This window comes from Symphalangus syndactylus, chromosome 15 (assembly GCF_028878055.3).
Source record: "Symphalangus syndactylus isolate Jambi chromosome 15, NHGRI_mSymSyn1-v2.1_pri, whole genome shotgun sequence".
NCBI lineage: Eukaryota > Metazoa > Chordata > Mammalia > Primates > Hylobatidae > Symphalangus > Symphalangus syndactylus.
This window is the reverse complement of record NC_072437.2, coordinates 71,674,728-71,698,143: the sequence shown is the minus strand read 5'-3', so window position 1 is coordinate 71,698,143 and position 23,416 is coordinate 71,674,728. Positions and strand designations below refer to the sequence as shown.

Sequence of the window (23,416 nt, the reverse complement as noted above, 5' to 3'; positions counted from 1 at the left end):
ATTCAGTGATTGGCTGGAGGAAAGAAAGGGGGGTTTGAAAGAATCCAGGAAGGCTTCCTAAAGGGTGTCATTCAAATAGTGCATCAAGGGGAAGCAGGGCTCTCCAGGTGGGGATGCCCAGGAAGGACATCCTAGGAGGCTGCGCAGCCATCGTCTCTGCCTGGGATACTGTTGGCTTGCCTGCCTTTCTTAGCTGTCCACACATCCCTGATACCTTAGCTGCTTGTTGTGTTCCCAAGAAGCTCCCTGCCCACTCAAACAGAGTAAAAGCACTCAATTCTGTGGATTTTCAAAGCACTTCGTCACTCTCCTTTTGGTACCAGGAACAATTTGTAATTTTATACTTGCTTGTGTAATATGATGGCTGGTCGTGTCCCTTCCTCTAGGTCATTAGCTCTCGGAGGGCAAAGACTTGGCTCACGCCTGTAATCCCAGCACTTTGGGAGGCCAGTGTGGGCAGATCACGAGGTCAGCAGTTCGAGACCAGCCTGGCCAACGTGGTGAAACTCTCTCTCTACTAAAGATACACACAGACACACACACACACACACACACACACACACACACACAATTAGCTGGAGATGGTGGTGCATGCCTGTAATCCCAGCTACTCAGGAGGCTGAGGCAGAAGAATTGCTTGAATCTGGGAGGCAGTGGTTGCAGTGAGCTGAGATCATGCCATTGCACTCCAGCCTGGGCAACAGGGCGAGACTGTCTCAAAAGGAAAAAAAAATAAAAAATAAAAAGTTCGGTAATATTTGTTGGATAGATGAACGCATACATTTAGGACACAGAGGGTGTTTTAGAGTCACTGAACAATATGGTCCCCACCGGGGCATGCAAGGAAACGCCCTGGAAAGGTAGGCTGGGGCTGGGTGAGATAACCCTGCTCAGGTTTTGGTCCTGCAGCCGCCATTTTGGAAACAACCATGTTATAAAGAGAAGGTGAGACCATTGGTGAGGGTGGAAATAGGGGAATGAGGAAGAGGTGGCAGGGCATTGGAGAGAGGGAAGGGTGTTCTGAAGTGTGTTTCTGCAACTCTATGGAAGGAGTTGAGGTTGAACCCCTTACAAATATCTGTCACCATTTTCTGGCCTCAACTCCACAAACAGTGTGAAAGCACTCCCGGTTCTAGTGATGGGAAATGTAGTTTCAGGGTTCATTCATCTGCCCCTTGTCAGCAATTTTCCACGGGCCCTCTGTTTTTTATTTCAAGTCAGAAAAGATACACATAAGAAAACGCAGCACATTCAAGAAAAACACATACAAGCTAAACGCAGATCCATTGTTTACTGAGCTGGTGAACCCATGGCTCCCTTGCAAGGCTGCATTGTGAGACTTCTAGGAGAATTGATCCTATGCTTGTGGGTTGCTGTATGAAGCGCTCCTGTGATTAGGTTTTAAGCAAGGACAGTATGAAAAGGAGAAAATCTGATCCCAACTTTTCTATTTGTAATAAAAAATAATGACAAAGAAAACTTAAAGGGCAAAATCTTGAATTCTTAAGCCTCTAATCACACACACATAGACACAAGGTACACATTAATCCATCTCCCTTTGTATGAGGAAAGGCCACTATGTCACAATTTCCCTTTGCTAACAATTCCATGTTATCTCTTAACTGGAATGGATTTAATAACTGGGAGACTGAGAGCCATTGAGCTTTGATGACCCTTTAGTGGCCTCAAGTTATAGGACAAAAACTACTGAGGAAGTATCTTCTAAGGACTTTGGTGATTTCCGTAAATGACTCCACTTTAAATTGCTGGGATTGTGTAGCCTCCTACAATTACTGGTGTTCTAATTTCCTGGGACTAATTTTAGAGGGTGGAAGATTTTAATCATGGAAAGGAATTGTTTCCATTGTTCAGACTAACTTCAGAAGCAGAGTTGAAAGCCAGTGCCAGAGAGAGCCCCCAGAACATTCCACAGGGGCTGGGCGGGCCCGGCCCAGGGCCTGCCTATCGCCTGAAAGAGAAAACCTGCCACAGAGCCCAGGCTTCTCTGATCCTCCCGCCAAACTTTGTCTCTCATTTAGCTTTCTTTGTGTCTGAGGATTTAGCAAAGGCCTCAGGGTGAGTTTCTGCATATCCTTTTTCCTCGGGAACCCCAGTGGCTGACGGGGGCCCCGGTAATGTGGCCTTAGGATGCTGGCCTTCTGAGTTCCTGTGGAGGGAGCAGGCATGGGGGAGGGTTGAAGTGTGGGGCTCTGTCTCTCTTTGGCGTCCCCCAACATAGAGTTTTGTGCACCTTTCTTTCTCTCTGCTCACACCCCCGTGCCCTGGAGATGGGAGCAGACACCAGCAGGGCTTCCCATTCTAGCCCCAAGGAGTACCCATGTGCCTGGAAGGGCACCTCAGCGTCCAGCCTGCCCAGCTTGTCAGGCCGTGTGACCTCTTCAGAGCTAACTCGCCTTTCTTTCCTGTCCGTGTGGATCTGCACCCCCAACCTGCACCATCTTCAGATTAAGATTTTGTATTTATGGAAAGATAGCTGTTTCATTCACTGTCACCTACTAAAGGTGTGCCACAAGTACCAGGTGATGGGCAAAATCATACTACTGGTGTCTGCGGCTCCCTTCACTGCTTGGTCTCCTATGCAAGACCTTCTGGTGGGAGGAAGCCGTTCTCACTAATTTTTATTTGGAATTTCCCCACGCTGCCTTCCTGCCCGTGGAGTACTCTGCTTTGAAATGTCCTAGGAATACTTGCATTGGAAGAAAATACTCAACACAATACATTTCAGTAGATACAAGTTCAAAAGGAAACTCCTGGGTGGTGGGGTGGTCAGAAGACTGTATTAATAAAATTTACAGTAAATGAAAAATGAAGAGAAAAAATACATAGACACTGCGTGTCTCCCGCTGTGTTCATTCCTAATACATTTAATAGTGATTCGTTTTCTTTCCTATGTCTCTAATTTTTCTGTGAGGCGCATATGGACCATGGAAAGGACACATGCCGAAATGTGTCATTGCACACCAGCCTGGGGACGCTGCTCTGAGTCACACTTCAGGTCCTGGGATCTGGGCTCTTGAGCAAATGTTAGAGGTTTTCCAGTCCAGGCTCCCGCCTCATTTAAGCTGGTATTTTCCTGAATGCCTTTCCAGAATGCTGTCCACCCGGGCCTGAACAGTCCCAGCTAGAGGGAGGTCACCACCTTCCAGGCCACAGAGTCTCTTCTTGGGCAGCTTTATTATTAGAAACAAAAAGAATGAAAAACAGTGGGGTTAGGTAAAGATGAGAAGGATGGAGAGGGAATAGAAAACATTGCTAATACGTTGAATTTCATAGATGTTTGGCCAGGTTTCCCATTTGAGCCACACAGAACCAGGCGATCTTTCACAGGCTTGGCACCCTCTCCTCTTTGAGAGCCGAATCATGCTTCCTCTTCATTTCCACATTCTCAACACCCCAAGTTCCTTCAATCCCTCATTAAACAGGCTTGCTTTTAGCTCCTCACCACTTGAGTTACCTCCTTCTAGACTAATCATAGTCAAATTGTCCTTGAAAAGTGTATTTCCCAGAGCCCAGCGTGGTGCCCTGCAGTGGGCCTGGGCATGGGCGGTGCACTGCATGGGACTTTTCCTTCTGTCCATCCGGGTGCTATACACGAGGGTTTTCAGCTTAGGGCAGTATTCGCGTTTTCAGTGGTTACATCACACTGTCAGCTTACATTAACTTTGTGGTCATCTCTGCTCCAATATCTCAAACTCGTCGAGTGAGTCAGTTAGAACCAGGGTCAGGAGAGATGTTTCGATTGTGTCTGTGTGGAGGTGTCAGGGGACATTAAGGCAGTCACCATGTGGGACCCTAGGAGAGGAGCCAGCAGGGAGGAGCGGCTCTCTGACAGCAGGGCCTGCGGGATGAGGGAGCAGCACCTGCTATGAGAGTCGTTTCAGAGCCAGCGCCCCTTCAGGTGAGTGCACATTATAGGGATGACAGAGTTGTGCAAAAACTAAAAGCTTCTGCTGGGGGCGGGGCCTCATGCCTGTAATCCCAGCACTTTGGGAGACCATGGAGGGTGGATCACCTGAGGTCAGGAGTTTGAGACCAGCCTGGGCAACATGGCAAAACCCTGTCTCTACTAAAAATACAAAAATTAGGCATGCTGGCACACGCCTGTAGTCCCAGCTGCTCAGGCTGAGGCAGGAGAATCACTTGAACCCAGGAGATGGAGGCTGCAGTGACCTGAGATCACACCACTTCACTCCAGCCTGGGCGATAGAGCAAGACTCTGTCTCACAAAAAACAACAAAACTCTAAAAGCTATGCCATGAGGGGCTCAAGTATCCTTGTGGTGGAAAGGCAGGTTACGCAGAGCACAGCCACTGGGGGGCCCCAGGCAGTGGTGTGCCAGGCAAGCCAAGTGGAGGGGAGGACAGAGGCAGGTGTCGGGGAGTGGGGAGCGTTGGGGGCATGGCCGCTATCTAAAGAGGCAGAGTGGACTTGGAGAGAATTCTGGAGCAGTGAAGAGACACAGAGCAGGCGGCAGCTTTGAATTTAGTACAGGGACTGAGTGGCCCCATCAGGCACATATAAGTGGGCAGCAGCAGCTGTGTTGTGATTCGAGGGCCACAGTCCACGTGGCCTGGGACGAGGGCAGTCCTTCCTTGCCTGGCTATTTTCTTAGAGATGATAGTCTGAAAGGAGAGCAGTTCATGCCTCGAACAAAGCCCCACCCAAGTGCAGGTCACAGGCCATGCGGATATCAAGGCAGATGAGAAGCTTCTCTGGGACTTCCGGGAGGATGCTGGAGGAATGAGAGGACCTCAGAATGGGGCCAAATGAGGTCCTGCCAAGGGCAGATAAGAGCCATTTGGGCTGTTGATGGGACCTTAGTGGTATCCACAGATAATCTGGCCTGAGGGTTACAAGGCTTTTCTTATCCACAGAAATGTTTTAAACTAACCACATGAACATTGTTTTAATAGAAGCTTTATGGTGAGAAATCACAGAGTAAAATCACCATTTAATTCTGTGACTTCCTGAACCGAGCTGGGTCCAGGGCAGACCCGCGTGTTTGGATTGTGTGGACTGGGCCACATCTGGGGCTATTAGCAGTTCTCTTCAGTTCTTCCTCTCAGCGTGTGTGGCTCTCCTGCATAGGAGCCCCAACCCAGACAATGGAAGACTTCCCCGCACACTCTGGAAGACTTCGGGATGAAAACTGGTGCCCAGATCAGACCACAGGGATGTTTAAACCTTGACTTTAACTTTAAGGTTTGAAAATCAGACCATTTTAATGTTTCATTTTAGACTTACTCGTGCTGTTTCCCTATTGCCAAATTTCACTTTCAAAAGGATTTTACTGTAGAGGATATTCTCAGGTGAGATTCTCTGGTTCACGCTTTGACATTCTAATCCATAAAATTAAGCAACTGATAGGATCACTACAAAAAACCCACTTAATATTGCTATGATGACTTACATGCCCGTTTGTAAACTCACTTGAATCATTAGCATGTGTCTGTCTTCATGAGAGTGTACAGACACTGAAAAAAGGATTTTGCACATATCTTGGGTTGGAGATCTGTTATAAGACGTGTGATACATTTCGATTTAGAATTTTTCCAGAAAAGATTTTTAATTTATAGTCAATTGACTTGCGTTTTCTTTTTCTCCCCTCTTCTATTGTGCTGAACTTAAAACCCATTTTAGCTGTTATTTTTGTTATTTATTGGATTGCAACCCTCTTAATGAGATTTAAATGAAAAGTCCTGAAGTGCCCAATCTAGACTTCATATTGCGCCCACATGGTTTGCTAAAGCAGGTACCGTACCAGCGGGGATCCCTAGTTGTCACAGCTGTAGGAGCCTCCTAATTGCTTGTGACATGGTGCTGCCTTTTGATCTTGACCATGTTCTCCTAATTATTTAATCTTTGACAACATGAAAACATGTTTAACCACATACCATGAATAAAGATCCAGCACGACTTTTCTCCTGAGGCCTAGTTCAGGCTGCATATTCTTTATGTGCACAGCAGCTAAGGAAAAAAAAAAGTTTGTTTTCTGTAATCTGTTGTAGGGGAACTAGGGGATGGGGGTGGTGTGTGTGTATGAACATCCCTCCAGCCTTTCCCACTCTAGACTTCTGCTGATACATTTCTTGTTTGTTCTGAATTACCCCTGAGTTGTTGAATTCTCAAATGCACTGTTTTTAGGCTGGTATTGTCTGACAATTTTTTTCTAGCCTGGAGAAGGCAGGGAGTGGGAACTCATTGTTAGACAAAGAAACAAGGAATTGATTCTGGTGTGTTACGCTTGTGCTCTTCTATTTAGGAATATTTACGCTTTATTTTATTTAGTTCATGTGTCTATTTTCTTCAATGGATTCTAAGCTGCTTGTTGGTAGGGCCCTTACTATGTCATCTATGAATCACCTGTGCTTGAAAAATAATTGCTGTGTGTGGCCGGGTGCGGTGGCTCATGCCTGTAATCCCAGCACTTTGGGAGGCTGCGGCGGGCTGATGGTGAGGTCAGCAGATCAAGACCATCCTAGCTAACATGGTGAAACACCCCGTCTCTACTAAAAAAAAAAAAACAAAAATTTAGCCAGGGGTGGTGGCGGATGCCTGTAGTCCTAGCTACTCAGGAGGCTGAGGCAGGAGAATGGCATGAACCCAGGAGGGGGAGCTTGCAGTGAGCCGAGATGGCGCCACTGCACTCCAGAGCCTAGGCGAGAGAGTGAGACTCCGTCTCAAAAAAAAAAACAAAAAAAAAATTGCTGTGTAAATGAATGAATGAGCAAATGAGTACATTAGTTGCATGAATCAATGAATGAATAGTAAATGGCGTTTGTCTTTGGGGACTTTGCTAATGCCATATGTGTACCTACTGAGGCATGTCTGTGAAAATCTCAGGAAAATCTGCGTCGTTTCTTATTGGGGCATCTTGCTCTGCTCGCTCTCTGCATCTCTTCTTAATTGTGGCAAAAAGAATATACCACATAAAGATTTTTCTCCTGGGTCTGAACAGTACAGCCCAGTGTTCTGTAACTGACAGAGGCACACCAAACTTTTTGGCCTGGGGCACCAATATCCACCACTTATGCTAGAAGGATTTATCTCAGCTCCTGACCTATTGCTATTTCCTGGCAGAATTGTTTGCCAGGGTAACAGGCTGCCTATGTATTTTGTTTAATATTTGTTGGGTAGAGGGTTTGGGTGAGGGTGGGGGTAAGGGTTAGAGTTAGGGAATCGAGGCTGTGTTGGAATTCTCACCAGTGGCTTGGAAATGGAATACATCATAGGTTGCAAACTTTTCTGCAAGGGTCAAGGTAATAACATGTCAGCCTTGTGGCCTTGTGGGTCTCTGTCACAGTGGCTCAACTTTGCGGTTGTAGCGGAAAAACAGACCTAGACGATGCAAAATGGCCACGGTGTGTTCTAGTAAATCTGAAATTCGAATTTCTTGTAATTTTCCATGTCATGAAATGTTATTCAACTTCTGATTCCCTCCGCTGATCATTTAAAAATGTAAAAACCATTCTCACCTCGTGGACTGTAGTTGGCTGCCCCTGCAAGGTGGGGACAACAGCTATTTATTGTACTTTGGGGGATCCATGAGAAGACTGCAGTGAGATGGAGCAGGGTGAAGACAGCACCCCTACTGAGGAAGCCTTTTGCATAACAGGACAGCATTGTTGTGAAGGACAGTATTGTTGTTCACCATAAACTTCCTTTCCATTGGCTTCCAACAAGTTGTTGGTGGGTTTTTTTTGTTTTGTTTTTGTTTTTGTTTTGAGACAGAGTCTCACTCTTGCCCAGGCTGGAGTGCAGTGGCACGATCTTGGCTCACTGCAACCTCCAGCTCCCAGGTTCAAGCAATTCACCTCCCTCAGCCTCCTGAGTAGTTGGGATTATAGGCATACGCCACCATGCCCTGCTGACTTTTGTATTTTTAGTCGAGAAGGGGTTTCACCATGCTGGCCAGACTGGTCTCGAACTCCTGACATCGTGATCCACCCACCTCGGCCTCCCAAAGTGCTGGGATTACAGGCGTGAGCCACTGCACCTGGCCCTGTCGGTGGTTCTTGTTTGTTTGTTTTTGTTTTTTGAGACAGAGTCTCTCTCTGTCGTCCAGGCTGGAGTACAGTGGCGCAATGTTGGCTTACTGCAACCTCCACCTCTCGGGTTCAAGCTATTCTCCTGCCTCAGCCTCCAGAGTAGCTGGGACTACAGGGGCACACCACGGCTAATTTTTGTATTTTTAGTAGAGATGAGGTTTCACCATATTGGCCACGCTGGTCTCGAACTCCTGACCTTGTGATCTGCCCGCCCCGGCCTCCGAAAGTGCTGGGATTATAGGCGTGAGCCACTGCGCCTAGCCCTGTCGGTGGTTCTTAAGGCCGTTCTTAACTTTAGGATTCTACCTTTGGTTGTGTTGCCCTCTGAGACTGTGCGACCTTTAACAGGCTGTGAGGTGGAACTTCAAAGTCCTAGAGTCGTCTCCGCAGAAGGCATATTTCTGCCAGCACCCTGTTTTCTGTATAAGATTATATCATGACTGTTGTCCCTGTCAGTTTGGCTACAGAGAAGAGATGCTTTGGGATTGGAAAAAAGTATGCTTTGGCGTCTACGCCACTGAGCAGCTCCATGGGAGTGACTGGAGAGGAGAAGGATCAGGCAGTGCCAGCCAAGAAGTTCCTTGGACTTTAATGTCGGTGTTTGCCTGCACTTACAGGGGTTACAGGTCTTCCCTAGTCTTTGTGTGGGGTCTCAGCTGTCCTATTTGTACTAATAACATAAAGGGAAAGGGTAAAAGAGGTTCTTTTTGCCCTTCTCATAATAGCATTTTTTTTTCACTCTAAATGAGTTAATCAAGCCATCACATGTTCCAATGCCTTTATCATTACTTAGGGAAAATTCTGGACTTCATGCCTGCAAGAATTGATAAGAAACCAATCCTTGGGATTTTAGCCTCTAATTCTTTTTTTTCTTTTTATAAAATTACTTTTGAAATGAAAGGAGATACAGGGAAAACACAACATTGAGTCATCTGAGACCAACTTCATCCCATGACGTTTTAATTTCAGGAATATTTTTCCAGAACTCATTCTGGAATTAGACCAAAAAATAGAGTAAGTCTAAGGAAAGATTTACCTGCATTTTTTTCCCAATTTTTTGTTAAGTCCTCTGTTCCAACTCCCATTTGTCACACACAGCCACATTATCTGATACTTATGCCTGAAAAATAAGAATGATGCATTCACATATAGATGGAAAGTTGTTTCCTTAGAAATTCAAGGAGCAAAATCAGCTGTCAATAAGCTTTTAGAAGGAAAGGAAAGGATTGCTAGGAATGTGAGTGTGATGGAGCATTTCTAGTAATATTCGAGACACTATTTGCAACACCTGTTCCAAACTAAATAAAACATTATATAGAGCGTGCGGAGCAACTTCTGCTCACATGTCATGTTTGCTGCAGGAATACAGAACGCACACACACTCATGTCATGGACACATGTGTCAAATTGATCATACTCCAAAATCTGCATGATCAAACAGTTCTCAAGTAATTTTAGTCCTTGACATAATCCACTTCTCAATTTCAGGACCTTTTAAAGCTGTTTCCATGAATACTGATTTAAAGTCACCCATGTGTGCAGAATGAAGAATGGAATGAGAAACATCACATGGCAGCAGAATGCAGAGGGATCTCTCATTTCAAAACAAAACCAGTATTTGGGTTTCCCATGACTGCACAACTGTACTTCTGCACAAGTGTCCTCGTTGCAGGCACATGGTTCTTTTATTTAAAGATTTAGAGCAGAGGTCAGGGTCTGTGCTGATTTTATGGATCAATATTTTAAAACTTAGGAAGAGATGAATCTAATTTCTTTAAACAATTTCCATGCAATGCTATTTATTCTTATCACTTTAGAAAAATGTGCTTGATAGTAACCATTTGTTCTAGGTGGGCATCACATAGAACTGGGTAAGCGGGTCCAGTCCCACCCAATCCATGCACCCATCATCTGAAACACAGCAACATATAGGGAGACATAGTATGGCTCGCCCTGCTGGGATAGAGTTGTGTTTGTCTCCGTTTTAGTGAATTTTCATTCACATTTCTCCATTGATCATCCTTCTCAATATAGAGCGTATGGGAAATAAAAGCCTAGCAACATCTCAGAGAAGTGAGTTTTAAGGAGAGTTATAAAACAGCTACAAAGATTGACAAACGTTTTCTGGGAATCACTACACGGGAGGATTTACTGAGTTTTGAGGGTATACTCATGTGAATCTGCAGATACATTTGTCATAAGGTTTGGGCAGACAGTAGGACAAAGTGGCTGAGACAAATAGGAGTCCTAACCTTCAAGGCTTTCAGGACCTGGGCAGATAAACTGACCATGGGAAGTAGCCAGACCTAATACAGAGGTGGCGGTGAGGCTTAGCAATCCAGAGAATGTTTGTCGTGGCTCCAGGGATTTGGATCCAATTTTTAAATAATAAATGTGCAGGCCAGACAAAAATGCACCTGTGGGCCATGATTTATAACCCATGAATCAAGTGTTCATTGGGGGCAGGGTGTGTCCCCACAGTCGAACCACCCAAATGCACAGACAGAATGTTTGAACTCTGTGTAGCGAACAAAGGGCTATAAATAGAGCTGAGTTCTGGAGTCACTGCCGAATCTTGGCAAAGAGATCTCAGGATCACAATCAGAGAGGGAAGGCATCCAACGATCAAGAGGAGGAGGAAAATAACAGCTCAAATTCTTCAGGAAGGTGGACAATTGCTCATTTGTCCACTCATTTATTCTTTCTTTTTTAAATTGTTGCTGGTTTTGAGTAATATATTGCCTGCTTTCATTATTCATATTCCTAAAAACCAGGTAGTCATCTCGCTGGGATGATGTCAAAACAGAATAAAAATGGCAAACGGGATCTCCGCCATTGTAATCTGTCCTTTGCCCTGCTGGGGTCATTCCTTGCTTTCCTGAATGCATTTAAGAAGAAAATTCTTTCCTTGCTGCAGAGACTTTGTGTCTGTTGGGTGGTGGGACTCTGGGGACACAGTGTTGATGTGGCTGCCTCAGAAGAAGGAAAATCTTCTTCTGCACTTCCTAAAGAGAAGGACAACTTCAGTGAGTGGCTGAAGCTGTGAGGGCTTTTCAGACATCAGATGGGTGACCTCTATGAACCCTACAGAAGATAATGTTGCGTCATGCTGGCACTTTACATTCTAAAGAGCATAGAAGACACAGAGAAATACATTTCCTTTTACAGTAAAAAAAATGAAAACTTACGTGCAGGTCCTCTTGATATCAAACCTGAATTGTGTGTCTGATCAGTGTTCCCTAGATGATGAATGTCAGGGAAGGATGACAATTGTAGGATGACAATTGGGAAACGAGGTGCAGGATGGAATCTTGGAGAACCACAGACCTTAAAGAGAAAATGTCATTTCCAATGGGAAGATGAGGATGAAAATGGCACAGGGTTGGGTGATGACATCATTCCTGCGCCACTGTCTTTCGCCTTGGCTTCTTGTCTTTCTCCTCGCTCCTCTCTTTTGTTCCCTGGTTTTCTTTCCACTTCCTGCTGCTTCCTAGGAGACTCAGGAGACTGGACCCAGTGCCTCAGCAAGTGAGTCTTTCCCACCCTGTTCTACTCATTTTTCTCAACCCAGGTCTGAAGACCACCTTGAGGGATGACAGGGTAATTCAGTTTCCAATCCCATTTCATTCTTGGTCTCTCAGTAGAGACTACCAACAAGGCACCAATTAGGGGAAACAAGAGGCCCAAGGAAAACAGAAGTTTGCTACTGTATTGCCTGTGTGTGTTTTGACATTTAGTTTGAACTTCAACCTGGCCTGTGCTCCTTTGGGAGCTTTTAAAAAGAAATAAACTTCATCTCATTACCATCAGATACAATGATGGGGGAAATGGGCTGGAAAAACCCTGAATCTTTTCTGAGCCCTATTTTGCGCTTACAAAGAGAAGGGCAAATTCTTCACTGCTGTGCCATTCAGCTATTATGTTTAACAATCTAATTAGAAAGGCCGGGTAGCCTATTCCCATTGTAAAAGCTAAGACAGTACACACAAGCAAATCCAATTAGACAGCTGTCCTTTACAGATCGGAGCTGCCCTCCGGCCAGGTTCTAATGAATGACCCGCCACCCCAGCCCCTCCCTGCAGCCCCCAAGAGATGGATTTTGTCCATAAACTGGGCCAGATGACAGTGGCGGCACATTGAGTGCTGCCCACCCTGCGACAGGCATCTGCAGTTACCTGCTCATTGGCACGCAGCAGGAAGTCTTTGCTGGGGCTCCTGCCCAGCAGACTTTACTGCATCCTCACCGGCCTCAGCTCCTGCCCAGACCTGAGTGAGCCCTGTTCTCCTTCTGGACTATAATGCCTGCCCCATTCAAGCAGGTCAGAGTCATGCTAACAGGTGGTAATAAATCAGAGCCATTGCTTTCGCTTTTATGGATGTTACTTTCTGCACACCAGGGACTTATTTAACTTGAAACAGACCAAAAGCTATACACTGAGCCGCATGTTTGCCGTGCCTTCGTTTTTCACCATGTATGGCTTAAATTAAGGCACCCTGTGTTGAGCAGATTGCCCACTGCAACTTAGTCATCTGTTTAGTGTTTGGCATGTCCCACAAGGCAGTTGTGGTTATTCACAAGTCTATTAATTAAAAGGAGAACTGGTAGGGGACTACTACTAAGTGGGCTGGGGGATCGTGCGGCCACTTCAAATAAAAAGATGTATGAAAAGGTGTGCCTTCAGAACCTCTGGCGCTCCCTCTCTGGGTTCATCTGGCATCAGCAGTAATTGTTGGGACCCAGCTTGTGAAGAAACACTCTTGTCACCACTGCATCCAAGGCAGTTTTATGTCAAAAATTAGAGCAATGTCGTCTGAGTTGACAAAACTGAGATTGTGTGAAGGTTTCCATTTTTCACCCTCGAGTTTCAACAGGTAATGACTCACTGAAAAGCGTCCAAATTATGTTGAAACTGGACCCTATCAGAACAGAAAACACAAAGGATTTCTAAATTCCAGGAAGTGGAACAGAACATACTGTCTATTAGCAAGGTGTAGGTACTAATGGAACCTACCTTCATTGTCCTCAGCATCTCAGGAACCGATTACTTTTCACATCATCTATTTTTCTCTAAGCCATGATGCAAGAACCATGGAGCACATTTGTTTTATAGGTGAGGAACTGAGTGATTAGTATTGCAAGCTTATCCAAAATAGTTTTACCACCTACAGTCATGGCAGAAGTGAGAACTATTGAATAATAATTGTTTGCTTATGAATTCCCAATCTTTCGACGTCCTCCTACAAAAAAGAACTAGATTTTGAAACTATCCTGGAAAGCAAGTGTTGCAAAGTTTAGATTTGGTCAACATTTTGTGAAAATAACAGCTTGCTTTTCCAAGCATGTCCTATGATAGATTGTTCCTGGAAAGACTAGGTAGAGTGATTGCATATTAGCTGATGGGTACATAAGACAAATATCCTGGCAGATGAGACTGACATTCCTGGCTGGTACCAAGCACTGTTTTCATGTTTTGTGGGATATGGGAGTTCAGGGTAAAGTTGAAAACAGTATTCTTACAGAAATGCAGGCGTGAGAGGCAAAGTCATTGGATTAAAGTAAGGGCCAGTGTCGTTAGCAAATGATGATATCTCAATGGCAAATCAGTTAGCAAATGTATACTTGGTTCCGTAAAAATGTATTGATTACCTACTCTGTGAAACCAGAGAACGCATACAGACTTTTCTGTGGCTCCAGCAAGTGTATAATCTAATTGGGGAACCAGACACTTGCCCCCTAAAACATAACCAATAGTTTATAATGGCCAACTTTATATTCATTGGAAATGGAGAAAATGCTGTATACTGTTTGATATAGCAGTGAGCAATGTATTTGTCAAGGTTTTAAAATAATTTGTAGAATAAATAAAGCTATGAGCAGTAGAATTCTCAAATCTGCAGATGGTATGAAGTTTCAGGTATAGTTTTATGCTGGATCCATGAATAAGAACCTAAGAAGCGTATGACAAGTTGGATGCTGATTCTCACAGAGCAAAATTTAATGAAAACAAAAATAAGGAACCAGACTTAGGTCTTAAAATATAAATGCCTAATTGCCTAATGGGGCACATATTTTTCAGCAGACTACTTAGCAAAGCCTGTTGGGGCTGGATGCGGTGGCTGACACCTGTAATCCCAGCATTTTGGGAGGCCAAGGTGGGTGGATCACCTGTAGTTAGGAGTTTGAGACCAGTCTGGCCAACATGGTGAAACCCCATCTCTACTAGAAATACAAAAATTAGCCAGGTGTGGTGGCAGGCGCCTTTAATCCCAGCTACTTAGGAGGATGAGGCAGGAGAATTGCTTGAACCCGGGAGGCAGAGGTTGCAGTGAACTGAGATCATGCCATTGCACTCCAACCTGAGGAACAGAGCAAGACTCGGTCTCAAAAAAAAAAAAAAAAAAAAAAAAAGCCTGTTGGGTAAGTGAGTCAAGAGTGAAAGGAGAGAAGGGGAGAGGGTGAACCTGAATTAAGCAGCTACTGTCAGGGCCCAGCAGCTGAGCTAGGCGCTCTACTCAGGTTTCCTTGTTTCTGCCCACAGCAACACTGTCCCATCGCTGAGCACCATGCACAGCATGAGTATTTTCTCCTGTTCACTGTGCAGGCCCACCTTGCAGGGTGGATGCCATCTTCATTTTACAAATGAGGTAACTGAGGCTCAGATAAGTTAAGTCCCTTGGCCAAGGTACTACAGACGGCAAATGAGAGGCAATGTGATGTTTCTTAAAGTCTCTGTCTTGTGTTTTAAACCAAGCCATTCTGTCTTTCCAAGATGTGATGTAGCTTCACGGATAGGCAAGCAGTACCCAGAGTAGGGGAGGTAGCTGTCCTGTTCTGTGGGGAGAAGGCGGATTTCAGTAATAAGTGCGTGACCGTGGCACCGGATGGCCTGGGTTCTCTTAAAGCAAGTTTAGCCTAAAGCGACCTCCTTATATATTTAAAGTTCAGCCTAAAGATTTCTCTGTATATAGTGAATTATAACCTAAATGGAGGTTTAAACAAACTGTAACCTACACTTGTGCCAATCACTGAATTCTGGCCAATCAGAGGCATCCAGTTGTTCAAACCGTTTTCCAATAAGGCAAACGCTGAGCTGTAACCAATCTGCCTGTTTGTGTGCTTCCCTTCTGTTTTCTGCACGTCACTTCCCTTTTTCTGTCCATAAATCTCCTTCCACCACGTGGATGCGCTGGAGTCTCTCTGAGCCTGTTCTGGTTCAAGAGGCTGCCCAATTCGTGAATCGTTCTTTGCTCAGTTAAACTCCGTTAAATTTAATTTGGCTAAGGTTTCTCTTTTAACAGTCCTGTTGCAGCTCTGCCACTTAGGAGCTGTGTGGCCGCAACCAAAAGAATGAAAAACAACAAACAACCCTCTGTGCCTCAGTTCTTACTTCTCTAAAGTGAGAGGATGAGTAGATAATGGCAGTACCCACCCCCCTGTAGGTTGCTCAGATGATTCAATGAGGGATTTTGTATAAAGCGTTTTCACGTGGGCCTGGCACCATTTAAGGGCAGATGTTGTTATTGCTCTGCCCAGACCAGATCCCACCTAGAATACCAGGCCATACACTGCAAGAGACACCTTGGCAAGTAATTTTTCTCACAAAATGACAGAGCCAGAAACAACTTCCCTGCAGAATCATAGAAGGATGTGAAGGCATTTAGTCCTATGTGATGAAAGCCGCTTAAAAATATTTGAACTAACTTTGCTCTAAGCCCCAAAAAAGAGCAATAGAAGAAAATTAAGAGTGCTTTGTTTCATAATCTCCCCCTAAATAATGACATCGGATGTTTCCAGAAGCCTTAAAGCACTGCCTGGCACTTGAGAGGTGCTTCTGGGCCACCTCTGTAGGATCTTCTGCATGCGGGGCTGTGTCTGAGCATCACAGGCATCCCCATGGTCAGTGTCCTCCAGGCACGATGCAAAGACACTGCTCAGATTCCTCGGGACAGTGACCAGGCTCTGAGATGCAGGGAGGCAAAGTCACTTGTCTACCCTCATATTAATTTATTCAGAAAATATTTATCGAGTGCCTCTAATGTTCTAGGCATTGTTCTAGGCACATGAAAAAAACAGACGCAGCTGTTGCCCTGGTGAGGCTGACATTCCAGCCAGGGGCAGTGGAATCAGGAACCTGTCAGCTTGACCTTGACCTCACACATGGGCAATGAATGAACCAAACAAAACCACAAGTGTAAAAACTGAACCTTCGAAGTATCTGACACCTCTCTTTTACTCAATATGCATTCAATTGACCAACATCCAGCTAACCTGTTGGCTACCAAGCATTCGTATATGCTGTCTATTATTTAACTCTCAGAGTGAACCTTTTGGGTAAGAATTAGTCCATTTCACAGATAAAGAAGCAGGCTTAGGAACATCCGGTGACTAAAGCGACACCTGGGGATTCAGGCCCAACATGATTTTCGTTACAAAGGGCTGCCCTCCAAATAGTAATCAAGTAGGCAGAGTATGTGGCATCCTCTGTGGCAGTTTGTCTATAAAAATTAATACCTGGGATCCCTTGACACACGGACTAGTCAAGATTTGGCTGCCATCTCTAGACCTTCTGGCATATAAGCATCTGATGGCCATAAGCTGCCCTAGTGGCTCTGAGTGTCTGCACATTCTAGCTTGGGGTACTGATTCAATCCGGTGTTTCTAGGAGTGGGGTCTGGCAGTTGATTTTAAAGCTCACCATGAGCTTTAAAGCTTCTGAGGGATGTAGTGCAGGATTCAGGTAGCATGCATGTGGGTGTGGTGGGCACAGGAATGGATGTGGATCTGATTTGAGCTCTGCAAGCCGCACCAATTCTTGGCCTGGTATGGTGAGTCTGTAAGCCCCATGGCTTCCGCTTCCTTACGGGTCACTAGAGAAGGATTATGCATTGGATGCTTCTCCCTGGACCTTTGCTTCTTTTGCAGTTCCAGGTGGGAGAAGCAGTTGCAAAAATGCATGGATTTAGGTGAATAGGGTCCTCCTATTCTTGGTACAGTTACCTTGAGAAAACTGGTCAGAGGCAGCTAATGCGGCAGTGAAGTCTGCATTGCTTGTGGTATCTTCAGTGCTTACCAAGCAGTGGCTGTGTTCTCAGCTCAAGAACCACTGAGGCGGCTGTCTGATGATCAGAGCCGTGTTTCTGCTGTCTGTCACAGAGCCCATCACAGGTAGCTCCTGTGCACAGGCAAGGTACTGAGGTAGAGAGCACTCGTTTCCCTACTGACAGATGGGACAACAGGGCTCTCTAGGGCGAAGGTACTCAGGGGTATAGGGAATCATCCTCTCATGGGGCCTCTTTGGTGGCTGCACATCCTGAGAAACATCCTCAAGGCTGGAGCCTGCTGGGTTAGTGCCAATGCTCACACACAGACCCGCTGCAGTTCTGAGCTGCACAGATGTGGGAGGCTGGGCAGCATTTGGGCCATGTTATGACACACTGGGGTAGAGGCATGGCAGCACGTGATTCTCTTCCATGTCCAGGAGCCTCACATTAGGCAGAAAGTGGAAATTCAGGGCAATACACATCTTACTGGGACATCAAGTCCTTTGCTTGAGACACATGAGTTCAGGTTTTCTAAGACTTTCCCTTTACAATCCTATGAGTATTCTTCCTTGGGATAATTTTCTTTAGCTTAGAGCAATCTCTAGGAAACATTCTTCTGGAGCTGAAGGTTTATCTTTGCTTTTAAAGTTTTAATCTCATTCTTTTCTCCGAGTCACAGCCTCCTGGTGCCATGAGAAACAACAGTCCCCTTTTTCCTCAGTAGCACTCACATCCTCTAAAGACTTGCAGGCAGAGAGCCAGCAGCCATTTCTCTCTTGGTTCACTCGTTTGTCTGCTTCCAAACTCATCTTTCTCCAACTTAGATACAGTTATTTTACTTTCTTAAATAGCCAGTTCCTTTTAATTAATCTTGGGACTCATCACCACTCCGGCTGCCTTATGTTGGTAATAGTATAGCACTTTAAAATAGACTAATTTGCACATGTAGACATAGCTATAAAATTCACCCATTATAATGAGGATATATATATACTTCCACATTTATATGCAACACCTTCTGGAAAATTCTACTTCCAGTCTCCATCCCAACCTTGTCCACTCACATCATAGAATGACAGAGGGGCAAACATCTTGAGTTCATACATTCTCGGTCTATGCCAGGAGACAACTGCACAGACACAGTGTTTAAATGTTGGCTCTTGTTATGCAAATTGTTTACATGAAAATGATCACAAAAATCACTTTATTTGATATAGGAAAGAAAAAAATTTAGTTTGGAAACTCTTAATAGAATAGAAATGAATTCCTAGTTCTCATAGTCCAAAGAGGAGCCTTCCCTTTTCCATGTTGTTACAGAAATGATTTCAGGATGTACAAATAGGTACAACCAACCAAGCGGGATTATTTGATAAATATGTAATTTCTACAGTATCATTTGGAAATGATTGCAAATATGCCTATTCAGATTGGAGGAAAATCCTGCTCTGAAGACTGTGGTCCATGCAGTCTGCATTGTAACCTGTGCAACATAAAGAGAAAGCCATGTGCTCTGAAAGGCTGCCCTTGAATCCCTGTCCCAGTGGGAATGAGCCGAATTCAGCACCTACCTCATAAAATCTGAATGTGTGTCTCACTAGGGCTGGGGTTTCTGGAGAACCACCCCCATTCACATGGAATGAAATTACATCGAAGCACTGAAGGGAGAAGAGGCATCTAACATAATGTCCTAATAAAAAGGCCAAGAGGACTGGCCCTTATCTCAGGTATGCACACACATTGGCTCCTGCCATGGGCAACTGACTGGGCGTTGGGATTAAGGATAAAAAGAAATCATTCTTAATAATGAGAGAGAGTGCCAGGAATTTTTCTTGCCTCATGAAATAAGGTAATTCCCTGAACTAAGAAATAATGAACAAGACAAACTGGCAGGCCGACCGGGGGGCTCAGACAGGTGCCTACTTTCAAGGAGTCTGTAGGGCAAAGAGGCGTCTGCTCCTGAAGGAGGACTTTAAATAGCCATTTGTTACACCAACCTTTTTATTAATAGACTGAAGTAGTGATGTGATTAGGCTAGGGTGGGGAATGCGTGTGGATAAATAGCAGTGGAGGAGATGTGCTTTAAATACTCTTTCTGCGTAGGATCTGAGAGTAGCATTGAGGATGATGTTAACCCTTTAAGGAGCCACCTTTTAAACAGATAGCAGCAGACAACAAGGGCATTTCCCCAGGGGTGGATCAGGCTCTGCTTTGAAAACCAGTCACCCCGATGACTTCTTGACCTTGCTGGGAGAAACAGCCTATTGTACCTTGCCCAGTCTTTCCTGAGGGGATTCTGATTTGGAGGGAAACTCTGTGTGGCAGGAGGTGGCTCTGGGGACCCTGTTTTCATGTTGGGGATGTCCAGCCTTCTATCAGGGATGGTGCTGGCACAACAGCACCTGAAACATGGCCTCCCACAGGGTAGCTACTTGATTAATATCAAGTGAATGAGTGAATTATTTAATCAATGATGTTCAGGTTCATCAGACTCCTTTTGACCTCTATCCAGAAACCTAAAACTATATCTCATTGGACACTTCAGTAGGCTTGCTTCAACTGTCCCTTGTTCCTCTTTTTTTCTTCAACTTCTTAACTGTATGTGGGTTTGTGGAAGATACAGGAAGAAGGCACACTTCATTGCTCAGCCTGAGAAGACTTTGCAAACCTTTGAGAGCCACCTCTCATTCTACTTTCTCTCCAGTCTGAGCCCTGGAGTATGCTGGCAACCTGGGGAGCATCTCTCTGCCCTGTGAAAACTGGGACTAGCAAAGGAGTGGGTGGGGAAGCTGCCATAAGCACTCCATAACTTCTGCTGGTTCTTGGCTCAAGGGATGACAGGTGGAGTCGTGTCTCTGGGATTTGCCAGGTGGCTCCCAAAATCTGCATCCTGTTTGTCTACTTTAGAGCAGTGAGGCTCAAATTTCAACATCCCCACATACCCCTGAGGATCTTGTGAGAATATGGACCCTGTTCCAGGAGTCGTGAGGTGGAGCCCTGACTTTGCGTTTCTAGCAATTCTGCAGTGACGCTGATGCTGCTGGACCTCCGGCCAGCCTGGCACTGAAGCAATTTGAAGCATGAAGAAGACACAGCCTCTGTCTGAGTTCTTTTTCTTTTTCTTTTTTTTTTTTTTTTTGGTTTTAATAGAGCTGAGGTATCCCTCTGTTGCCCAGGCTGAAGTGCAATGGTGCAATCATAGCTCATTGCAGCCTTGAACTCCTGGGCTCAAGCAATTTTCCTGCCTCTGCCTCCTGAGTAGTGAGAACTACAGGTGCATGCCAGCGTGCCTGGCTAATTTTTTAAAAAAATGTTTTCGCTATGTTGTGCAGGCTGGTCTTAAACTCCTGGCCTCAATTAATCCCCCAGCCTTGGCCTCCGAAAGTGTTGGGATTACAGCCATGAACCACTGAGCTCATCCTCTGTTTGAGCTCCTACATCAGAGCAAAACCTCAACACTTGTAAGGATTTATTGAGCAACTTGATGATGCAAGCTAAGGACTTTGGTACTGACACTCATTGTAACTGCCTGCAGTGTGGCCTTTTGAGGGTGCTGATTTCTCAGTGGAACTTAAACTAATGGATGATGTACCTTCTGATTGTCTCCTGGATGTGCTGTCATTACTCTTTTGGGAGTGTGCACACACACACACACACACACACATATGTGCCCCAGGTCAACTGTTAGAAAGCTCCATGGCTGGTGGTTGAGCTCAGTGATGATGTACACAATACGCACATGTGCAGGTGCGACCCACAGTCCTAGGACAGGGCCGGCTTCTGGAAGAATAGTGTCTGTGCCTAAAGAGCCTAGCAACTTACAAGGCTGTTGAGCACTTGCAATACAACACATGACTATCCAGTCTATTAGAAAAAAATACATATGATACCTTTGATTAATTAAATGCTTGATTGATTAAATAACTTTTGGTTTAATTATTCCTACAGGGACTTCTAGGAGAAAAAAAGCCAACCAAGCAAACAAACAAACAAAAACACAAGAATTCCATTCCTTGCCAAAATACTGGCAGTCAGTATTTTCAGGCAGGTATGCACTGTATGCTTTGTGGGACAGGCCTCGTGTGAACTGATGTTGGAGGATGCTGTCCCCAGATGTGGGAGATTCCATCTCTGTCATGTCACATGATGATGGACAGCAAGAGTTTTAATAAGAAGCCTAAGACAGAATTCCTAGACAAAGGCAGCCCTCTGCACAAACTCGTTCCTGCTTGGCTAGAATCCCGTGTCACCTTGGGACCACACTGCCCAGGTGTGGCTTTAGATCCCAAGCCTTTGATTACCCACAGGTCTCCCCGTTGCTCCTCCCCTGGCACTGAAATCATTTCAGCAACATTCTAAAGTGGATTTCAGGGCATTTCCTAAGCCGTCAGGTGCATAAAAATCAGTAAATAATGTGTATGGAGCACTCACTATCCCTGGACGTGATAACAGGTAGAATTGGCCTTCTGATGTTAATGAAGTAAACTGCAGTGCTATTGGGGTTGGACAGAGGGTTTCTACGGAGAATCCATGTGCGAGCATTCTAAGCCATGCACCCGCCCCCCGAGAGGAATTCCCGGTAAGCAGTGGGGCTGACTGAAACCCACTATGTTGTCTTTCTAAAGTACAGGCTCCCACACAGACCTGCTTTGCTTTAAAATGTCATTACAATGAACCATCACTTGAAAACCTCCATGATCTTGACAAAATTGGAACAGTGATATAAAAATAAAAGGTCAGAAAAACCATGTATGATAGAGCTGAGCTGGCCTGGTATAGATTTCTTCAAAGACCTCCTTTGCTCACTACTAAAGCCAAGATGATGTGTCAAAGTTGTTTAAGAGAGGAATCATTTTTAATGAATGCGACCTCAGCTTTCCAAGGTGTTTAGGTCTGGGAACACTTAAAGTACATCTGTTATTATTTTGGTTGTGCTGAATTTCTTATTTTATATGGTTTCATTTCAAGAGGGGCTGTTGAGGGAATATGGAGGTAAGCTCTTGTCACCATATTCTGGTTGAGTTTTTTAGGCTTATTTATGTCTCTAGTTCTTATTGATATTTCTTGCTTCCATAAACTTGCCTTCTGGTAGTAATTTTACATTGAAATTTTACTTTAGAATCTACATCTCTGCCCTTTGTGATAAAACCTAGTGCCAAATTGTCTCTCGGTGACTTAACTGGTATTAGATGTATCATCCCATCAATCCCCAAATTTAAAACAAATATGTTCCCTACATGTGGTTTTGTACTAGTTCCTTTATGGAGACAATTCATAGAGACCTGGCCCTGCCACCTGCATGTTTATAGTTTGAAAGTGATGTGAAGGAAACAGAATCAATCACAGACACATTAAACATGTGAACATAGGCTAAATAAAAACTGGAAAATAAGTCAATGGTTGAAGTGCAGACAAAAATGGTGCTTATCTTCCCTGTCCATCTTCTCTCCCATTCTGTCATCTAATTCTACTACATCTCTGCCTTTTGTGATAAAACCTAGTGCCAAATTGTCTCTCAGTGACTTAATTGGTATTAGATGTATCATCCCATCAATCCCCAAATTTAAAACAAATATGTTCCCTACATGTGGTTTTGTACTAGTTCGTAATTCTACTATTCATCTAACTGCCCTTCTCTCTATCCCTTCACTCAGCCATGCATCCATCTATATGCTCATTCATCCATCCATCCACTCACTCACCCATCCAGTCACCCACCCATCAACCCATCCATCCATCCATCCATCCATCCATCCATCCATCCATCCACCCACCCACCCACCCATTCATCCACTTACCCATTCATCTATCCATCCATCCATCCATCCATCCATCCATCCATCCATCCATGCATCCGTCCATCCATCCATGCATCTGTCCATCCATCCATCTGTATGAAGAAGTTCATAGAATAGAAAAGAGTTGGGTTTTGTATAGCCTCAGGTATTGCTGATCTGGTTTTGCCAGACCTTGAGTGACATAGTATAAATATCTATCTACAACAAAAACTGGACGGGTCTTTTAACTAGGTACTATATGATCTGTCCAGATAAACGAAGGATAAGCCAAGAAAACACCATAGCAATAACTATACTGGTAACCTAGATATAGTTAGGGATAAACAAATATTGATTTGTTTAGTCTCACCAAACAAATTGTGAAAACCTTTAGCCACGTTTGGTTAAGAGATAGATTTCCTTTTGATTTGGTCAAGGCTATGCTTTGTGAGTGACCTAATTTCTGCTCAAATTGTTTCTCTCCCACTAGGATGTTACTTTCTAGTTTCAAAGCCCTCATCATGCTTTGTG

The 23,416-nt window shown here is 44.7% G+C and overlaps 2 long non-coding RNA genes across 3 annotated transcripts in view; one reads left to right on the top strand and one right to left on the bottom strand.

Moving 5' to 3' along the window:
- Positions 1-1,931: 1,931 nt before the first annotated feature.
- Positions 1,932-23,416, top strand: part of LOC129463797 (uncharacterized) — a 67,704-nt gene continuing 46,219 nt past the window's right edge. The window contains exon 1 of the long non-coding RNA XR_008651290.1: positions 1,932-2,076. This is a non-coding gene — a long non-coding RNA (uncharacterized lncRNA). The remainder of the gene's footprint in view (positions 2,077-23,416) is intronic.
- On the bottom strand, positions 5,938-21,603 carry LOC129463796 (uncharacterized). Of its 2 annotated transcripts, XR_010116003.1 has the most exons (5): positions 21,540-21,572; positions 12,954-12,986; positions 11,258-11,396; positions 9,106-9,189; positions 5,938-5,988 (listed from the first exon to the last, which is right to left on the bottom strand). It is a non-coding gene; the product is annotated as an uncharacterized lncRNA (long non-coding RNA). The 2 variants fall into 2 exon arrangements; XR_008651289.2 differs by lacking the exon at positions 12,954-12,986 and having other exon boundaries at positions 21,540-21,603.